The 21405-nt window shown below is 49.7% G+C and overlaps 2 protein-coding genes across 6 annotated transcripts in view; one reads left to right on the top strand and one right to left on the bottom strand.

Annotated features, from left to right (window-relative positions):
• RACGAP1 (Rac GTPase activating protein 1) overlaps positions 1–21405 on the bottom strand; it is a 49113-nt gene that overhangs the window by 24589 nt on the left and 3119 nt on the right. For 2 of the 4 annotated variants that reach the window (XM_032420540.1, XM_032420542.1), the window contains exon 1: positions 1517–1760. The gene's annotated coding sequence lies outside the window, so the exon portion shown is untranslated. Of the gene's footprint in view, positions 1–1516; positions 1761–21405 lie in introns of those variants that run through there. The other 2 variants (XM_032420541.1, XM_032420543.1) reach the window with 2 other exon arrangements.
• The window catches only part of ASIC1 (acid sensing ion channel subunit 1), a 43206-nt gene continuing 27182 nt past the window's right edge, over positions 5382–21405 (top strand). The window contains exon 1 of one of the 2 annotated variants that reach the window (XM_032420545.1): positions 5382–5471. The gene's annotated coding sequence lies outside the window, so the exon portion shown is untranslated. Of the gene's footprint in view, positions 5472–6527; positions 6545–21405 lie in introns of those variants that run through there. The other variant, XM_032420546.1, reaches the window with a different exon arrangement.

Below are 21405 nucleotides of genomic sequence, written 5' to 3'. Positions count from 1 at the left end.
ATTTTCAGTTTTTCAGTTACATCTACCTGGAATCTCCTGCATGGTCACTCCCTCACCTCCTTCAGGGATTTATTCAAATGTCGTTTTCTCATTGATGTCTTTCCTAACTACCCAATTTCCAATTGCAGCCTTTACCCCCTACACTTCTCTGCTTTATTTTCCTCCAAAGCACTTGTCTTCACCTAAGATACTTTCATATTAAATTCTTTGTTTATTGTCTCCCCAACAGTTTAAGTTCCAAGAATGCACAGATTTTTGTCTGTTTTGTTCACTCTGAGCCCCTGTACCCAGAATAGGGCCTGACATTTGGCAAATGATTAATCGACATTCACTGAATGAATGAATTGAACATCACTGTGAACAGGTTTTTTTCTTTAGGTGGCTGTATTCCTTAGAATAGATTTCCAAGGCTGGGATTACTATATCGTAGGGTAAAAACCTCTTATAGCTCTTGATAAATATTGCCAAAATATATATTTTTTTAAAGGTTTTATTTATTTATTTGACAGAGATAGAAGAGCACAAGCAGAGGGAGAGGGAGAAGCAGGCTCTGCACTGAGCAGGGAACCCGATGCGGGACTCGATCCCAGGACCCTGAGATCATGACCTGAGCCGAAGGCAGACGCTTAACCATCTGAGCCACCTAGGCGCCCTGCCAAGATATTTTCTAAAAGGGCTATACTAATGTACAGTATACTCAATAGGGTAGAGGCCTACTAGATTCACCACAGTTATCTTCAGTTCTATCAGCCCAAATAAAGTGCAAGCTCCTTTAAGGCTAAATAAGATTGTATTGTACTTACATTATGCACTGATTAAATACCTGTTGAATGATTAAGCTATAGGAAAGGCGCCTTTTCTAAGCACTTTCAATAATTCGAAAAGCTCACCCCACACATTCAAAAGAATGATAATGGCATTTCTTTAAAAAAAAAAAAAAAAAAAGCCTTATCTTCTCACCCACCCTACGTTGCTAAACACTCCCTCCGCCTACGAACGAAATCCAGGGAAGAGAAACGTACGTGAAATTGTAAAAGTAAGGCCTCGTTTTTCCTAAAGCTAAGAATTAGGATGGGACAGGCAAGATGTCATTGCTTCAGCCAGCCTACCTGGATACACACAGCCCACAAGGGAGAGAGGCTCCACTTCAAGCCGCCCCCGCCTCTCAAACACCAGGGCTTCTCCCTTCCAAAACTCCTTGCTCCTCTGAAGAGAATGGGGGTATTACCCCACCCACTCTCAAACTCTGTATTTAACTTAAAGTCACTTCTTGGGGGCGGTTCCTGCCCTGTTCAAGCCACCACCTCAAAAAGACGCCCCCAGCTTTCCGCAAAACACGGCTAGGAGAAAGAAGCCCCCCACTCCCAGCCACCACCCATTCGGGCCGCAGCCTCCCCCGACCCGTGGAGAGCCCCAGAGGGGCTGCAGGTGCCGGTCTTCTCCCTGAACCCGCGGTGGCCACGGCTCAGCACCTCGGACACCCTCCCTCCTACCACACACCCAGAGTCAGACGCACCTGTTCCCGCAGCCTCTAGCGCCCACCTGGCCGGGTCCGCCTGGCCCCACTTGGGCCGCCTTCCTCTTACTTCCCTCCGCGCCTCACCCAACGGCAGAACAGCACCGCGCCTCCAGCGACGGTTTGAAATCCTGCACCAACCAATCACAGAGAAATTTATTCCTCCCGCGCTGCCCCTCTACGTTGCGACGCACGCAACAGCGCCAAGGGGTGAGGAGCGGCGGGGCCAGGGCCGGGCATGCGCTTGCTGATAAAAACGACGCCAAAGGCAGCCATTTTGACTAAGGTCAGCAGGTGGGCGGGGGCGTTGTCTGTTTTTAGGGTCTCTCCTCCCCAGATCCCTTTCCTGAAGCCGTTCAGGATACCATGTTGACTAAGGGCAAGTGATACTTCCTGAATGGCCTTGCTGTTTTTTTCCCCCAGGCAGGGAAATAGAGCTTTTGGAAATTATCAATTGAACAGTGTCAGGTCCCGCTGTTGAATAGGAAGAATTCTGGAAGGAGATAGAACAGTTATTTGTAACCATATTTATTGAGATATACAATACCTTAATTCATTAGTACATTCATCCAGGTTTTCACTTGACACACATTTATTGAGTCCAAGCATAACAAGCGCTATACTAGGTATCAGAAAAATAAAGATGAGGGGTGCCTGGGTGGCTCCCTGACTCAAGGGTCTACCTTCCGCTCAGGTCATGATCCTGGGGTCCTGGGACCTAGCCCCGCATAGGGCTCCCTGCTCAGTGGGGAATGTGCTTTTCCCTCTCCCTGTGCCCCTCCCCCCTGGTCGTGCGCGCGCGCGCGCTCTCTCTCTCTCTCTCTCTCTCTCTCAAATAAATAAATAAAATCTTAAAAAAAAAAAAAATTATATGATCTTTGCTTTCCAGTAGCCAAGAATGGAAGAGACAGCCCAAGGGAAAAAAAATAAATGCAAAAATAAAAGTGCTATAATTCCATTTAATAAGTGTTCACTTAGAACTTGGCATTGTGCTAAGCACAGAGCTTTCTTACTTTTTCATGCAGACTCACAGTGAGAAATACATTTCACATTACAACCAAGTATCACAGAAATCTGCTCATCCTTACTACAATGTAATGTGCTCTGAACTTTTCTATTCTCCCCCACCCCCACCTCCATGTTGGTTGTCTCTACATCATTGAATTCATCACTCAATAATGAGTGGCTACCTGCAATTTTAAAAAATACTGGCTAACACATACAAGCAGTGTGGTCTATCTAAAAGAAAGGTCACAGGTTTTATAACCAGAAAACTTGACTCCATTTAAACATTTTCAGCAAATACTGTTGGAGCCCTTCTGTGCAGCAGGCATACCACCGAACCAGTTGCATTATCACTTTGTAACCCTTCTGTACTTCATGTTCTCCAACTATAAAACAGAAATAATAGTACTATCCCTGTCTCACACGTTTAGTCCCAGATCAAACAAAAGAGTGTGTGGAACACGATCAAAGTTTACACTTTGTAAACTGTAATACGGATTGTTATTAACATTATTAGGGAAGATATGAAGAAAGTAAATATTAACTGTACACCTATTATCCCACTTAATCCTCCCCACAACCTTTAAGATCAGGAGCACTCATTGATTGCATTAGTCTGTGCCTCCTTAGATACCTATCATATGATAAGTTTGAGGACACAATATTTTTTTTTTTTTAAAGATTTTATTTATTTATTTGAGACAGAGAGAATGAGAGAGAGAGAGCACACGAGAGGGGGGAGGGTCAGAGGGAGAAGCAGACTCCCTGCCGAGCAGGGAGCCCGATGCGGGACTCAATCCAGGGACCCCAGGATCATGACCTGAGCCGAAGGCAGTCGCTTAACCAACTGAGCCACCCAGGCGCCCTGAGGACACAATATGTGTAAAGTGCTTTAGAAGTACAGACGAGGGGGCGCCTGGGTGGCTCAGTCGTTAAGCTCCTGCCTTCGGCTCAGGTCATGATCCCGGGGTCCCGGGATCGAGCCCCACATCGGGCTCCCTGCTCGGCGGGAAGCCTGCTTCTCCCTCTCCCTCTCCCACTCCCCCTGCTTGTGTTCCCTCTCTCACTGTGTCTCTCTCTGTCAAGTAAATAAATAAAATCTTTAAAAAAAAAAAAAAAAGAAGAAGTACAGACGAGGAAGCAGTTAATCCTGTCTGGGGAGTGGGAGTGTTAGTAAAACCTACAGAGACTTCATGTCAGCTGGGACTTGAAATGTAATAGGAATTTACCAGATTGAAGGGGGTGGCACCTTCCTAGCAATGGGAGGATCCTGTGACCTCTCAGGAATGAGTCATGTGTATATTTAATAAATACACAAGCAGGGGCGCCTGGGTGGCTCAGTCATTAAGCATCTGCCTTCGACTCAGGTCATGATTCCAGGTCCTGGGATCGAGCCTCACATCGAGCCCCACATCGGGCTCCCTGCTCAGCGGGAAGCCTGCTTCTCCCTCTCCCACTCCCCCTGCTTGTATTCCCCCTCTCGCTGTGTCTCTGTCAAATAAATAAATAAAATCTTTAATAAATAAATAAATAAACAAGCAAACAATTTTTGAAGGTTTAGGGTTGTGAAGGAACATTTACCTCAACCCTCAGGTGATGTTGGGGGTTCAGTGAGTGTGGTGCCTTCTTAAGCAGCTTTGGCTTGAGGAAGGGAAGAAGCAGCTAGAAAACATGTAGAAACCACACTAGGAAGGAATTGGACTTTGTCCTGTAATAGACACAATGACAAGACAATGGGGTTCGAGGACTTTGACTTAGGTTTGCATTTTACATGGGTCATATGCTCAGCTGGCATGGAGGATTGTCTGGAGAGGGAAAAACCTGAAAGTAGAAAGACTCTTCCTGTGTCGTTAGGGAAAAAAAGACATGGCCAAATTAGGCCAGTGGCAGGAGGGTTGGAAAGGAGGGGCAGATGGGAAAGATATTCATGAAATGAAGTGCATTTATTAAACGATTGGACCTAATGATTAGAAAGAGAGAAGAGGGCGCGAAATGACTCAGTTTTCTCTCTCTCCATTTCACCTCTTGTCCAGTTACTGAGCGCAACTGTTAAGTATCTCTTGTGTGCACACTTGTCTCCTCCCTACCGCCACCACCCTAGTCCAATTCAGTAGTCCTAGCCACCAATGAAATTGTTTACCCCTCTCTTACATTCTTTACACCCCGAGTGATCTTTTAAAAAATGCAACTCTGATCATGTCTCTGTCTTGTTTAAAATCATTAATGATTTCAACTTCCTCCTCAGTAAAGACCAAAATCCCTACCAAGGCTCCCCTAACCTGGCCTGGCTTGCCCCTGGAGCTGCACTTGCTGACCCTTCTAGCTTTTCTTTGCACTTCTCCCTCCCCACCCCCACTGCCTTTTCAACTGGCTAAGTTCTACTCACCCTTCCAGGGCAGCTTAAGAGTTTTCTGTCTGTTTCAGAGGTCTCTGAGGCCTGGAGCCATGGCTTTGTTAGAAGCTCCCTTAGCACCCTGCCCCTCCACACATGTCACCTCATTTTTACTGGGGTTCTTCCAGTTACCAGTTATATGGCCTTTCACAAGTCATCTGTGCCTTTGCTCACTCGTCTATAAATGGAAATCATAATAGTACCTATTTCATAGAGTTGTTGAGAGGAATAAATGAGATACCATGTAAAGCACTTAGCATAGTGCCTGGTACACAGTAAGTGCTCAGTAAATATTCCTTATCTTCCCTACTAAACTATAAACTCCCAGCGAACTGAAGATGGTATTCCTCTCATTTACTGCTATATTCTCTTGCTTTTGCAGCTCCAGTAGCCATCTGAGTGAGCAGAAGTGAGTTCAGTGGGATGGTGGTAGCCATGAGGGTTGGACACACTGTCTGCCCGCCTACACCTCCCTCCACCCAAGACACCACCACACCCCTCCTGTTCCACTCAAGCCCCTTTCCTGTTGCACAAGCCCGGGGAGAAGACACAGAAAAGGTAAGGTTGTGTGTGTATGTGTTGGTGGGGCGGGGGGGCGGGGAGGAAGGTTCTTAACCCCCTTTCTTCCCAAACTACAGTTCTCTGGTGAGGGAGGCATCCTGGGGCTGCACCTGTTAAGGGAAAATTGTGAAAGCTGGTGCCAAAAAGCATGGGTTTGATTCCCGGCTCTGCCACTTATTGGAGGCGAGATCTGGGCTTGGTTACTTAATCTCCTGCTTCCCGAGTCTCACTCGCCGGGTAGTTCTGCGGTGCCAGCGAAGTAATGGCTGTAAAAGGGCCTTCTGCCTCCTAACGCGCCGTCGGAGGACGCGTGAGCACCGGGACGCGCCGCCCTCGCAGCCGGCGGGGGGAGGGCGGTCACCTGAGCCCGCTCCCCCCCCCGCCCCGCCCCAGCCGCCCGCGCCGCCGCTTCGCGCCGGGAGCCGCTAATGGGATTTATGCTAATGACGAGGACGCGGGTGACCGCCCGAGCGCGCCCGCGCCCCGCCGCCCCCGCGCCCCACCTCTCCAGGGCCGGGCCGCCTGCCCCGAAGTCGCGACAGAGGAACTGTCACCGTGGGTCCCCGGGCGGTGGGAAGAGGCCTGGCGGGGCGAGGGGAGACCTGCTCCCCTCGCTGCGGTCCGTCTAATCACACCCGGGTGTGCGTCTTCATCCTTTCTGCCCGTCTCGGTTTCTTGCCGCCCGGTTCCTTCTCTGATCTCCATCTCTAGAGGTCTCACTCCCTACCTCCATTCGAGAATTGTTCTCCCTGTCAATTAAACCGAGATGTTGTGGGCACTTCTGCGTTCCAGGCAGTGCGCTAGGCAGGGAGGTGGGGGTGCGGTGGGGTACAAAGCGTGCAGAGTGCAGAGGTGGATTGTGTTCTGGCTGGCGTTCAGGGAGAGCCAGCCGCACTTCTGGCTGAGGATCAGGAGAGTCTGCCCGGAAGAAGAGGCATTTGAACTGAGCTTTGAAGTTTGGATAGGATCCCAACGGGGAAGGGAGTAGGAAGTGAAGTGGTCCGGAAGTTCTAAGAGAAAACGGAGAAGTTAGTTGATCCAGTGTGGCGGAAGTGCAAGGACCCTGACTGGTGAGTAGGGGTAAAACTGGTAAGAATTTTGACTTCACAGTGTGAGGGGCCTTGAATACCGTGCCAAATAAGTTCAATTTCATTCTCGAGGCACTAGTGAGTCATTGAAGGTTCCTGAGCAAATAACAGGACTGCCTTTTTTTTTTAAGATTTTATTTATTTATTTATTTATTTATTTATTTGAGAATGAGAGAGCAGGGAGGAGGGAGAGTGGGGGAGGGGCAGAGGGAGAAGCAGACTCTCCGCTGAGTGGGGAGCCCCACCCATCCCAGGACCTTGAGATCAGGACCTGAGCTGAAGTTAGACGCTTAACCTTAAGCGACTGAGCCAAGCCAGGCGCCCTGTCAGCCTTATTTCTTCCAATTTCTCTAAAAGAAGCAGCAAAGTAGAGTGGTTAAATGGGTGAGCTCTGGGTTGTACTGGCCCTGGTTCAAAGTCTACTTCCATTACTTACGACCTTATGGGCAACTTGACTTCTCTGTGCCTCTATTTCCCTATCTATTAAATGGGGATGAGAATGATAGCGTGAAGGGCTGTTGGGAGGATTCAATGAAACAGTGTTTGCAAAACTCTCAGTACATTGCCTGGCACATAGTGCTCCAAAGGATCAGTTACTATTATTTTGTGTGTCTCCCTGTCCTCCTGTTTCTTTCGTCTCTTTTGTCTCTTTCTTCTTTTCTTTAAACAATTTTTAAAAATATTTTATTTATTTATTTGAGAGAGAGAGAGCACACAAGGGAGAGGGAAAAGCAGACTCCCTGCTGAGCAGGGAGCCCAGGGAGCCCAACGACACAGGACTCTATCCTAGGACCCTGGGATCAACCTGAGCGGAAGGCGGATGCTTAACTGACTGAGCCACCCAGGCATCCCTCTTCTCTTTCTTTTGATGACCCTTCTCCCTCTCATCAAAACAAAAACAAATCTTCCCCAATCCATGGTTTCCCCACTTCATGCCTAGGAACCACCCTCTCACAATGAATAAAATCAGTCGAACTAAAAATTTAGTCGAACTAAATCAGACTGTAAGAGAACCAAGGCCCCTTCAGAAACACCAGAGCCTCTCCCAAGCACCCAGAAGCCTTGCTTAGGGGAGGGGTGTGGTTATTGTACTGAACTCAACTCCCCCCGATTCCAGTCTCTTTAAAAAACAGAGACTGGGGCGCCCGGGTGGCTCAGTCGTTGGGCGTCTGCCTTCGGCTCAAGTCATGATCCCGGGGTCCTGGGATCGAGCCCCCCGTTGGGCTCCCTGCTCTTCGGGAAGCCTGCTTCTCCCTCTCCCACTCCCCCTGCTTATGTTTCCTCTCTGGTTGTCTTTCTCTCTCTGTCAAATAAATAAAATCTTTAGAAATAAAATAAAAATAAAAAACAGAGACCACAGCTCATTTAACCCCACTTTGTCCCATCTCTGACAACATGCCTGACCTTCAGTAGGTCCCTGCTCTATACGGGTGGTTCTCAGATGTTGGTGTGCATTAGAATCCCTTCCAGAGTTCTTGTTAAAACACAGATTGTTGGGTCCCACCATTAGAATTTTTTTTTTTTTTTTTTTGCCCACCATTAGAATTTCTGATTCAGTGGGTCTTTGGTGGGGCTTGAGAATTTGCATTTCTAACACATTTCCAGGTAATGCTGATGCTACTGTTCTGGGGACCACACTTTGGGAACCACTGCTCTCTAATAGCTATGGAATGAGAGAGGAAAATAGCTGGTTCTTTAAAAAGATCAGAGATTTATGTAAATCATAGCAAGTATGGTGCGACACCCTCACTAGCTATGTGAATTTAAACAGATCTCTTCCCTTCTAGCTTGTTTCATCATCTGTGACATGAGGAGTGGTTTAAATCTGTGGTTCCCAGACTGTAGAGGCCATAGAGTGATCACAGGAGATTCAGCCCTTGACCCTATGAAGACTCTGAGGAGTCTTTGTGTAACTGTGATTGCTGGGGGAAAAATAAAATACAAATGAGTTTTAATGATGCAGTCCAAAATTCAGTCATTATGTATTTTCTCAACCAACAGATATCAAAAATACAACTGTTGGGACACCTGGCTGGCTCAGACAGTAGAGCATGCAACTCTTGATCTTGGGTCGTGAGTTTGAGCTCCACATTGGGCGTAGAGTTTACTTACAAAAAATACGACTGTTAACATGTCAGGATCATGGAAATTTTTTTGGAATTAAAAAGGTTGGAAACCTCTGGGCTAAATATCCTCTGAAGCCCTTTCAACTGCCATCCTACACAGCTGCACTGGTGAATGGGCTTTAGACCACCAGGGGGTGCTGAAGCCCCATACTACGTGGAAACTGAGGCCCAAGGGCCAGAGGGCTGTTCCAAACTGAGATAGGGTGGGACCAAGGTTCCAGTCCTGGGTCTGTAACCCACAGCCGGGACCTGTTACACACAGGCTCGGTAAGAGAGATGTATCTCCAGAGTTGAGGGAGGTAAGGGACCCAGAGGGGACAGTGACCCGTGTCCCAGGGCACTTAGCACTGTGCATACACCTGTGGTAGTGAGTGGTAATTCCCATCTGGTTGGACCTTGAGCTCCAGTTCCTAGCCTGCCACATAGAAGGGTCCTCACATTTTCCCTCAGCTATCCCCAGGCAAGGGGAAGGGACTGAGGGAAGAAAAGGTACCAAACAAGGCACAGATGGCCCTCCTGAGTGGCTTTGGCACACAGCTCAGGGATGCAGGGAACTGATGAAGACCTGTGGAGGCAGGGAAGCCTTTCTGAAGGTGGAGTTGAGGACAATCAGAGAGGAGCAGGAAGGTCAGTTCAGGCAGGGAGTTCTGTATAAAAAGGGAAATAATTATCGCTTGATAATAGGAGGCAGCAGCTCGCGGCAAGAGGGGACAGGAGAGGCCAGCACCCTCCCTCCACTCTCTCACCACACCCCCCACCCCACCCCAGACCTGCAGAACCCAAGGCAGAGCTCTGACCCAGCTCAGCCTCTCCAGTCAGGGATTTCTCCCTGGCAAGGGCCAGAGGGAAGGGGGCTCCCACACACAAATCCCAGAGGCTGAGACTGTCATACTCAACCTGTCAGGATCCAGAAGACTTTCCAGCCCAACCTGAAGGTATACACAGACAGACAGGTGCTCACTGTGATGGGACCCAAAGACTCTACACGCCGCCCCTCCCCCCCCCAAACTGACTCTCTCTCTGTCTCTCTCAGGCTTGATCTTAGCAGAACAAATGAAGAAGGACCCAGGGCCCCCAGCCCCCTTGGGCCTGAGGACTGTACCCTCACCCCTTACTGCCTTACTCTTGCTCTAGATGGGCACCCGCTTCTCCCTGGCCAAGCTCCGCTCATCAGCTATTCCTCTCTTATGTATCCCAGCTGGCTCTAAGCAGTGAATTCCTTCCCACAACCACTCTGCCCTACACAGCCCCTCTTCCCCTTTGCCTGGGCTCTGGGTACCAGCCCTGACCCCCAGGCTGCATGTCTCCCAAGCCTTGTTCCTTCTGCCCTCCCACACTTCTGGCCCTTCCACGATACCTTTCTGAGGTCTGCCAAGCCTGCGTGCTCATCTAAGCAGAGAAGACCAGAAGGAGAGGCAGAAAAGCAGGGGGCATTCATGTTGGCAAGGCTTCTCTGGACAGCAGAGCGGACAGCAGGACAGACGGGGGAGGCCAGACACTCTGGAGAGGGTAGGCACACCCTACCTTCCCCCATCTCAACACGACCATCTCCCAAGCTTAGAATTTTGGCTCCAACACAAAAGCGTGTGTATACACACGCACACACACACACGCACACGCACACACACACACACACCAGGCCTGTCTGCTCTGCAGAAGTCTGCTTCCCTGGGGCCCCTAGGACCAGTTTCCCCATTGCCCACCAAGCCTTTCCCATCTGCTTTCACAGGGGAACCCTCAGTCATGGGTTCCCCCCAGACATCTCCCGATTTTTGAGTCTTGCAGGCTTCTAGAGATGAGACCATATCAAATCTGGGATCACTGCAGCTGCCCCATTTACAGCCCAGCCCCTGCACCTCCCTCCCACCTCAGTGCATCCCTCCCACCTCTGTGAAGCCTTCAAGGCTGGGAGGGAGGTCAGAATGGAGCCCATCTTGGCAAAATGAGAAAAGATTAGAGCAATACATTTGCTGTCAATGGCAATAAGGCTGCCTGAACAGGGGAAGAGGAATATTTGATTTCGGGCTCTCCAGGGGTCTTGGCGGAGGAACACTGGCAGCCTGCAGCCTCAGGCCTGATGGAGTGGGGAGGGCTGGTCCCAGCCCAGCCACCTGGGGACCCCAGAGTCTTAGCCTTCCCATCTCCATATCGACCCCATCCTCTGCAGTCATCTGCAGGGTTGCAGCTCCCTCCTCCCTCCCCTCCCATCATTTCTCCCTTCTCACTGCCAAACTTGTGCTTTCCCCAAGCAGTTTTTCTACCCAGTGCAGGGTGATGGAGCAGAAAGAACCCTGCTCTGGGGGCTGGAGAGGAGGCCTGGGTTCTAAGCCCCCTGCAGCGTCTATGAGGGACTTCAGGCAAGTCATTGAGCGTCTCTAAGCCTGGGGCAGGGTGGGGTTGGGGGACCACAGGGCATTTGGCATCCTGAGGTCAGCTCAGCCGTTCACCACTTCAGTGCTCTTGGGTCACGTCACTTAACCTCTCTGAGCTCCCATTTGTTCATCTATAAAGTGGGGATGAAGCAAATAATAAGGCCTGTCTATGTCCTAGGGTGGTGGTGAGTGTCAACAAAGCCTCAGGATGAGAAAACTGTAAACAGTGTGGCATAGCATTGTGTCCTTGTTACATGGGGATTCTGGTATGTTCCCTGGCCGAGGATGGGCCTGAGCTTCATCCAGAAGCTCTAGAGGGTTCCTTCCAGCTTTAGGATCGTGGCTCTGGGCCCCACCCACCCCAGTGGGCAGACGGAATAGTTTCTCTGGAAAAGGCAGATGAGGGGAATTTTTTTTTTTTTTTTTTTTTTGGTCAGATAGACCTGAACTAAGGAGTTGACTCTCCTGGGCCAATCCTGGAAGACATTCTGGAGGGGGAGGTTTTAGAAGCGCTGGTCAATAGTGTGTCTTTCCAACCTCCTATCCTCATGTTTATAAGCTAACTGCCCTCTGGAGTTGTGCAATGGATGCAAATGAGGCAACTTCTGCCCAGCCTCCAGGCAAATGGACAAGGTGCTAGGCAGGGGAGGGTGCAGGGAGCCTAGGGGATGGAATTAATATTCATTTCCAGGCTGCCCAGAAACATCTGCAGTGTTTTTCATATGATATCTGGTCTCTACATCAGCCTGAGAAGGAGATGTAACCAACGCGAGGTTGGATACTTGCCCATTTTTATATGCCGGAAGGATGTGTGACTCAGGTGGGCTGGACAACATCACTCCATGCTGCCTCCAATTGGAGCAAAAGGTTTGAAGCTTCAGTCCCAGGCCTGGTTCCTTTGGCTGAGCTGGAAACCTGGGCAGAGCTTTAAGAGGATGGCACTACTTAGCCAGCTGAGCACAGAGAATACTTTGGGAAGTGTAGAGCCCCACACAAATGCATTATACCTTCATGTGCTTCTTTTCCGGTTCCAACTTCATTTCCCACTGCCCCCTGCATGGTCCTCCCCTCTGGCCAGATCTCACTTTATTTTCCGCCTGACACATCAGGCTGATTCATGTCTTCCCCTCCCCCTTTGCCTATCTAGATCTCACCCATCCTTTGAGGCCTCCATGAAGCCTTGCCTACCATGCAAAATGGCAATAAGGATAGACTTCCTTGATTTACTGTTCACTTTTTATGAACGTGTCCTGATCCCACAAGAGAGTCCCCAACTGATATCTTGTAGTTCCTGCAGGTCAGGAAGCTGGGCATGGTTTAGGTGGGTCCCTCTGGCTCATTTTCTCATAAGACTGCAACCAAGGCGTCAGCAGGGGCTCCAGTCTCGTCTGCAGTCTCCACCGGGGGAGGATCTGCTTCCAAACTCACACACGTGGTTGTCGGCAGGATTCAGTTCCTCTTGCGCTCTGGGGCCTTGCTGGATGTTGGCCTGAGGCCTCCCTCAGTTCTTTGTCCCCATTTGTAGGGGTAGGCTGGTAACATGGCAGCCGGCTTTCCTCAGTGCAAGTGAGACAGCACCCAGGACAGAAGCTACAGTCTCGTTGTAACCTAATCTTGATGTAACGTCCCATCACCTCTGCTGTATTCTAGTCACTAGAAATGAGTTATTAAATACAGCCCATACTGGGGTGCCTGGGTGGCTCAGTCGTTAAGCGTCTGCCTTCGGCTCGGGTCGTGATCCCAGGGTTCTGGGATCGAGCCCCGCATCGGGCTCCCTGCTCCGCAGGAGGCCTGCTTCTCCCTCTCCCACTCCCCCTGCTTGTGTTCCCTCTCTCACTATCTCTCTCTCTCTGTCAAATAAATAAATAAAATCTTTAAAAAAAAAATAAATAAATAAATACAGCCCATACTTTAAAAAAAGTTCTTATTTGAGTATAGCTGACACACAATGTTACATTAGTTTCAGGTGTACAACGCAGTGATTCAACTTCTCTATGTGTGTGCTGGGCTCCCCACAAGTGTGGCTGCCGTCTGTCACCATGCAACGCTCTTACAGTACATCTGACTCTGTTCCCTACGCTGTGCCTCTCATCCCCCTGACGTGTTCACTCCATAACTGGAAGCCTGTATCTCCCCCTCCCCGTTTTGCCCACCTTCCCCCCCCCTACTCTGGCAACCATCAGTTTGTTCTCTGTATTTAGAGGTCTGATTCTGCATTTATTTTGTTTATTCATTTGTTACCTTAGATTCCATATATGAGTGAAATCATATGGTATCTTAGTCTGACTTATTTCACTTAGCATAATACCCTCTATGTCCATCTATGTTGTAACAAATGGCATATCTCATCCTTTCTTAAGGCTGCATAATATTCTTTACACACACACACACACACACACACACACAGATCACATCTTTTTTATCCATTTGTCTCTTGATGGACACAGGTTGCTTCCATATTTGGCTATTGTAAATAATGCTGCAGTAAACACGGGGTGCATATATATCTTTTCAAATTAGTGTTTTTGTTTTCTTTGGGTAAGTACACAGTAGTGCAATTACTGGATCATAGAGTAGTTGTTTGTTTTTGTTTTTGTTTTTTTTGATCGTAGAGTAGTTCTATTTTTAACTTTTTGAGGAAACTCCATGCTGTTTTCCACGGTGGCTGCACCAGCTTGCATTCCCACCAACAGTGCACGAGGGTTCCTTTTTCTCCACATCCTCCCCAACACTAATACAGCCCATACTTGAGGGGATAGGATTACACAAGGGCATGAATGCTGGGAGGCAGTGGCCAGTGGGAGTCACCTTAGAGGCTGCCTATTACAATGGTGATGGTGGTAATGATGATGGTGGAGGAGGAAAGATGGAGAGTATGATTGCATCAGGGATGGTAGGGTGTCAGAGAGTGAAAGTATTAGTGTCCAAATTAAAGTTGAAAAGTGGTTCCTCCAAACTAGATCTGGGCAGAGGAGTGCCATTGACTAGAGCCAGATACACAAGACCCGCTCTCCTCCACTGCACTCCAGCCCCATCCCAGGCCCATGTCCATATCCCTTCCCCTAGAGTCCTCCCTCCCTATTGCTTTCTTTGCCAATCACCCTCACCCTAGGCTGATGTTCTCCTTTGGGCAATTAATGAGCTAAGTAATGGCCAAATCGAGAGCAATTACCACCAGCAATCAAAGGAAGGAAGAAGAGAGTGGTCAGAGGCCTAAGGGAGACAGAGAGGTGCTGCCAGTTTGGGGGCTGGGCTGCTGTTCTCGCAAGTTGGATAAAGCCATCCACCTGACCCTATACTGAGTCCTCACGTCCTCAGTCTCTTGCTCCACATTCCCATAAGACAAAGCCCACCACCACCATCACTTTATCTTCCCTCTCTCAATTCTTCACATAGGCTTTAGGCTAGAGCTTTGCTAAGCTCAGGGTAGCCCATCCTCTCCAGTCCCCCCTGCCTCTAGCTCCTTCCTCTAATCTCTCCCCACTTCTGACTACCTGCTATTTCTTAAAATCCCCCCAATATTACCTCTGTTCTTTGATAAGCACAGAAGAGGCTCATCTTTTCTGATGTCTCATACATTCCATGACTATCACTAAGCCCCCTAATCCTACCCCAGTGCCAAGGTTTTTAGGTCTGGTAAGCCAAAATAAAGCCTATTATCTGGAAAAGTCTCTTTAAGCAGCCAGGTGATATTGGGTGTCATGGACCCAAGTCTTCTTGCAGTAGAATCATCAGGTTGAGTGACAGGGGTAAAATATATTAGATTGGGAGTAAGGAGACCAGGATTCTAATCCCAGATTTGTCACTCACTAACCATGCCACTTCTGCTCAATGTCCTCATCTGTTTAATGGTGGTAGTTGAAGGTGGAGGATAGATCAGATGACCTCTGAAGACCCCGCCAGTTCTGAACTTCTCTGGTTCTAATTCCCATGAGAATGGTGGAGGTTGAGTGGAGGATGATGGCCTGGCTACAAGGCCAAGGGCCATGTGGCTGACAGAATAGTGTCTGCAAAGGATAGTCAAACCTGGTCATAGTGGGGAGCCTTTCGCTCTGTGCACCATAGGGCCCCAGGGCCACCCCAACCTTCCTTTCCTGCATTTGCCCAGGTTCCCCACCCTGAGGTGCATGACCTTAGAATTGCTGGCCCCCGCTCTGGCCCTCATCAGCCTGTCCAGACAGTCCCCATCTGCCACTTCTAAGATATCACTCACCTCTTTTGTTTCCTTCCTTCCTCCCAACACACCCATATTGTCCCCACCCTCATTCATACCTTAGCCTCTTCTCTCCTGGACCTCCAGAAGATACACCTGACTGTCCTCATGCCTCCCACCCACTTGGTCTGTACCACACCTCTCTCTCCTGGTTCTTCTCTTTGACCATCTTCCTCAGTTCCCTTTCTCTTCCAGCCTCCTTTCCTGCCTCCCATCCTGCTGCACACCCCTTAAATTTGGGTGAACTCCCTAAGGCTTTGTCCTTGGCCATCTCAAAATGGTAACATAATAACAAAAGCAAAAACAACTCGGATTTAGTGGTTCTTATACGCCACAAAGGACCTTCACATGTATTTTTATTTGATTCTATGAGGTAAACTATTCTCTTCCATTAAATAGAAGTCAATTTTGCCTTCATGGAGTCTCTGAAAACTGTCCTTTCCTTTTTATTTCCATTGCCACTGCTTTAATTCAAGCCTTTAATGCCTCATCTTAGACCCTTGCTTCAGCGCCCTAGCTCACAATAGTGTAGGTCTTAGCAGCAGAGTTGAAGGGAAGGATGTAGTTCCAGTTAACCAATTGACCAAGGGCTTTAGACTTAGCTGAACCAGACCAGGCCCCACTCCGAAAACAGTGGGCTGTACTGTAAAGATAAGGCACTCAGAAGTAGAATTATTCTGGGGAAAAGATTAGGGTCACACACAAAAATTCAGAATCTGTGATTGGTCCAAGCATAAAGAGGACAGTTCCCTGATGAAATAGGTGAAGGGCTGCATAATGACGTCCAGGAGAATCTCTCTGGAAGCCCCACCCTACCAGGACCCTGTGCCTGGTCCCAGATCAACCCCAGGCAACCCAATCTGCACCCTCAGCCTGCTGGAGCCAGTAAACCTTGACTCTCTAGGTTAAGTCAGGAAAATCCTGCCCCAGGAAGAAAAGAGAATAAGAATGAAGAAAATAATATTAGAAATATTGAACAAAGAAATTTAAATTCATGATATTGTTTTTGTAATGGGCTTTTGAGGGGGGACAACCATTGTAATATTATTTGGGTTTTTTTAAGATTTTATTTATTTTTGAGAGAGGGAGAGAAAGAGAGACCACGAGTGGGGGGAGGGGCAGAGGGAGAAGCTGGCTCCCCGCTGAACAGGGAGCCCGATGTGGGATGCAAGACTCCATCCCAGGACCCTGGGATCCTGACCTGAGCCGAAGGCAGACACTTAACCGACTGAGCCACCCAGGCACCCAGTAATATTGTTTGTTTTGTCTGCTCTTTAAGATGTTGAAAGTTTTTAAGAAAACCTGATTTATGAAGAGTTGAATTAATTCCATTTGCAGTCAATGTTTAAATATTTGGGGAAATACAATTTGCCAAATTCATACGTTTTTTTATTTATTGGTTGTATAAGTGGTATGAGAATATTTAGGGAAATGTTAATAATTGAGTAAAGATTAATAAATTAGACATCAAAGTAGAAAAAAAATGAGTATTCCCCTCCATTCCCCAAAGTGCTTGAGACATTAAAGAATTTATCATCCTAAACTTCCCATCTGTGATTTCTGCTGTCTTCAATTAATTCCCATCCTCTTGCCAAGACCTCTATGACCCCATGTGCTCATCTATAAAATGGGATAATATTACCACCTACTTAGAGGGGAGCTGTGAGAATTAAATGAGAAAATTGCTTCCATAACACTTAGAACAATACCCAGCGCACAACAGCTCAATAATGTTGGCTATCTTTATCTTCCCCCAGTACCACTTTAATTATGCCACCTCCTGCTCAAAACCCTGCAATTGCTCCCCAATGACCCCAGACAAATGCAAGCTCCTTCCACATGTCAAGAACCTTCATGTCCTCACCTCTGCCTGCTTCCCAACCTCGGTCCTCACTATTCCCCCTCACCCACCAGACAAAGTCACTATCTCTTTGCTTCACCCTCAGCCTCTATGACCATTTCTCCCATTTCTTCCTCCTCCTAAAATGCCTTGCCTCCTTCATATGCCATTATGGCTAACTCAAACTCCTACCCATGCTTCAAAACCCATCTCAAATGCTCCATCCTCCAGGACACTTTCTTGGTCATCTTCAACTCTCTTCCTCCTTGGAGCACTTGATTAGTAGTTCTTTCCTGGCAAGCATCACATTCTGTCATGCATCGCAGTCCACTACTTATGTGTCTGGTCCTCCCAGTGGGGCCATAAGCTCCTTGAAGGTGAGATTCACTTCTAATATTGATCTTGAGGGACTCATGGCTGCCGGGCCCAGGTCCTGGTGCATTAAGAGGCGCTCAGTGAACAGGTGTTAGATTCCTCTAGCTCGGGGGTGATTGTATCATCTAAGCAGAAGCAGCAGGGACCTCCAGGCTCCCCAGGCCTGTCCCCACCCTCGCTGGCCTATGTAGACCCTAGAGGCACAGGAAACCAAAGGAGCCAGCAGTCTGTGTGTGCCAGGGCCCCTGGGGCAGGTGGAAAAATGGCAGAGCCACATTCCAGGAGCATGTGGAGCTCTATCTGCTCAGCTCATCAGCATTCTCCCAGACATTCAACCCCTCAGTCAGTCAACATTTTTTTTTTTTTTTTGGATTCTCCTGTGCCAGGCCCCGTGTGAGGTGTGACAGACACTAATGCTGGTGCCACTTCCCTAAGAGGTATGCCCATGTGCCCAGAACTCCTGTGTGTACACATATGTGTGCCCACACGTGCGCCCCACGTGCCCAAGGCTCTTCTCCTGACAAGCCGAGCAGTCTGTAAGCCCAGGCTGAGAGGGCTGCCTTTTACCCTGTTTCCAAACAACTCCCTTTTCTGCGCCAGAGCCCTGCTTCTCCCTTCTGTTTGCCCCTCGCCTCCTCCTCCCTCTGTTGGGGCTGCCGCTGATGATGAAATTTGGCTTGCAACACCCTCTTCCTCCCCTTCCTGCAGGCCTGGGAGAGGATTAAGCCGCTGGAGTCTGAAATCGGAAAGATCCCAGCTTCTGCTCCCCAGCACCTCCCCACACCCCCTCCTTCTCCCCACCCATGCAAAACCAGAAAATTAATCTCCCCTTCTGCCTGTGATATGGCGGGCTGCATTACAAGCTGGGCGTCAAGATAAAGCGGGGAGCCGCGGGACAGCGGCCCAGCTCAGGGGCCCCGGGTGGGGCCGGCCTGGGAGATAAGGGCCTCCCAGCCCCATGAATTATTCACCGGCACTTCCTCCTCCTGCTCAAAGGCTGCCCTGAGCGCTGAGATTGCGCCTTCCAGAGGGGCCTGGGTAAGGTGGGAGGAGGGTCTATGGGGAAAGGCATGGGCTGTGGAACGGTCCTCCTGGGGTGGGGATGGGGGGGGGTGGGCAGGGAGAGGGGAGGACTGCGCTCAGCTGAGGGACAGCTCACAGACATAAGTGCCCCACTGGGCCAATTGATGCAGAGGATGGAGGATGTCCCCAAGCCCAAGGGACCCTCAGACCCAGCTATGGCCCCCAGGGATGCTCCTCATTTATGCAACTCACTAAACACTTTTGAGCAGCTATAAGTGCCAGGCCAGGGCCAAGTCCTGGCATCCTGGAGCTGCCGATGCAGTCCCTGCCCTCAAGGAACCCAGGATCCAGGGCATCTACTGAGTGTGGGTAGAACACAGTCACCGCCCCCTTCCATTTGCCTTGTCCACAACCCTTACCTCCTTCCCTCCCGTGGAGGTCTAGATAGCTACTACCCACTCTGGGGAAGCACTTCACCTTGAGGAGGGGGTGCGAGGACAGACCTGCTCTCAGGGCAGCCAGAGCTCATGAAACAGAGACCAAGGCAGCTGGTGCAGCAGGGAATGGGAGGTCAGTGCTAGGGTGAGGGATTAACCAGGGAAGTTTCCTGGAAGAGGAAAAGGCCCAGGCACTCTGTGGGTCTTTTGTTTCTCCTTTGTTCACTCTTCAAAGAGCCAGCATTTTAAAGCAGGGATGGGACCTTAGCGGTCTCTTCCCTATCTTGCAGTCTCTATTACCACCTTCTCCTCATCCTTTCTCTCCCCCTCAATCTCTCTTCCCTCCTCCTTCCCCACCCCCACCAACATCTGCCCTTTTAATCTCTGCCTTGGCCCCAATTTCTCCACCTGTCTCTTGCACTCTGCCTTTCTCTGTCTCTCAATCTCTCTGTTTTCTCTTTAATCATCCCTTTCTTTTGAAGCCATGACTCCCTGAGTGTCATGATGACACACAAATTGGGATGTATGATGGAAGAAAAGTGCCCATCTGCTGGCCCCCTTCCGTGGGGAGGAAGGGAGAAAAAAGAAGGGTCCAGCATGGTCCTGGATGTGCACAAGAACTGCCAAGACTCAGAACGTCAGCAGGAGCAGTTTGGGGAGAGAGCCCCCAGAGAGGCACTGACGTAGGAAAGAGACAGATACCACCCCTCCAAAGAGTCAGGAGTGAGAGGTGCTAGGAGAAGGTAAGGACCAGAGGAGACCCCTTCAAATGACAGAGGTAAGGACTCAGCCTGGCAGACGACCTTGAACCCCCTGTCTCCTGGAGCCCCGCAGCACTCTGTATGAGTGAACAAGCCACATTCTCTGAGACCCACATTCAAGTTGGAGAGGAGGAGTGATGAGGGCAGAGGGAGAAGAGGTGGAGAGTGAAGTGGGGCTAGAGGAAGAGGAGGACATGGGGAGAAGGGTGAGCCCCAAAAGATGGAAGAGGCAATGACTTGGGTGGGAAAGGGAAAGGGAGGGCAAGCTAAATGGGGGAGGAGAGAGATCAGAGACAGGACAGGTAAGAAGAGAGGAAAACAGCATGGGGTTGAAGGGAAAGGGCGAGGGTAGCAGAGAAATGAGCCAGGAGGGTAAGGGGAGCATTTGAACCAGAAAAGAGAAAGCAGGGGGGGAAGATGAGAATCACAGGGGGCAACGTGGAACCCAGAGGGGTGAGGGAGGAGTGTGTTGATGGGTCCCATCAGCCTCAGGTCCACAGCCCCTTCCCACCCGCCTGCTAATTAACTCCTTAATTGTCTCTGCATTTGCTGAGCTGGCAGACGAAGTGGATGCAGACAGATTGGGGCTTGTGTGATTTCACGCATGCGGGAGCAGAGAAGAGCTGCCTGGGAGTCCCAGGGGGCTTCGCCCCCCTCTTTGCCCTCCTCCCTTCCCCCTTGTCTCTGAGAGGCTGGAGGGTGCTTCTGTACCTAGAGCAGATGGGGCCATCAGCAAAGGAAGTGTCCATGGGGAATTTGCCCCCATCAGCCTCTCCGGGGTGAAAATAATACTTGCTACTATTGATGGAACACCTACTGTTTACTAGGCACACATTATTTCATCCTTGTGAGCTTTAGCCAGATAGCCACTCTGAAAGAGTGAGGCTCAGACAGGTTGAGTAACTTGTCCATAATCACACAGCACTGGTGTGACAGAGGTGGGATTTGAATCCCAGGTCAGCAGAAGGCCAAAGCTCTGGTGGTGGGGGGTGGGGGAGGGGTGGGGGGCTGGGGGGGTCCTGGCCAGATGTCTCATGCCAGTGGAGGGAGGAATATTTCCAGGCCTACTTTTCTCTCAGCCCCAGGGCAGAAAGGACACTGAGGTCTAGGGACTATAGGAGCCAGAGAGGAGGAACGTGTGGGCAAGGGACTGCGAGGAGGGTGAAGGAGCTAGGATCTGTCACATCCTGCATAAGAGGTAGGTGGGTCCAGAGAAGCAGAAAGGAGCAGTGGGACACTAATCACAGTCCTTGGATCCCTCAAGTGTCATCTTGCTGAAGTCAACTACCCCTTTTCCTCATCCTTTCAACCCAAACCCCTGTCAGTATGACTTGCCCCTCTGCCACTCCATGCCGGCAGCCCTGGCCCATCCCTCATTTTCACTCCTGGCCTTTGCACTAGAGTCACTTGTCAACACATCCACCTCTCCTTTGACACTGGAAAATTTTGAAGACAGTGACCATGCCACTCCTCACCATGTCCCCAGGGCCAATCCTGGGATTTCACACAGTGTAGGTTTGCCGAAATGTACAGGGCAGGGATGGGGGGGCATCTGTGCGGGGGGGATCCATCTCACCTCAAATGAAGAGGAAACAATAACATGATGTACTTAGGTTGTGCATAAGAAAGAACTTCCAGGGCGCCTGGGTGGCTCAGTCGGCTAAGCATCTGCCTTGGGCTCAGGTCCTTATCCCAG

This window comes from Phoca vitulina, unplaced genomic scaffold, assembly GCF_004348235.1.
Source record: "Phoca vitulina isolate PV1807 unplaced genomic scaffold, GSC_HSeal_1.0 scaffold23, whole genome shotgun sequence".
Taxonomy (NCBI): domain Eukaryota; kingdom Metazoa; phylum Chordata; class Mammalia; order Carnivora; family Phocidae; genus Phoca; species Phoca vitulina.
This window is presented reverse-complemented; position numbering and strand designations above follow the sequence as displayed.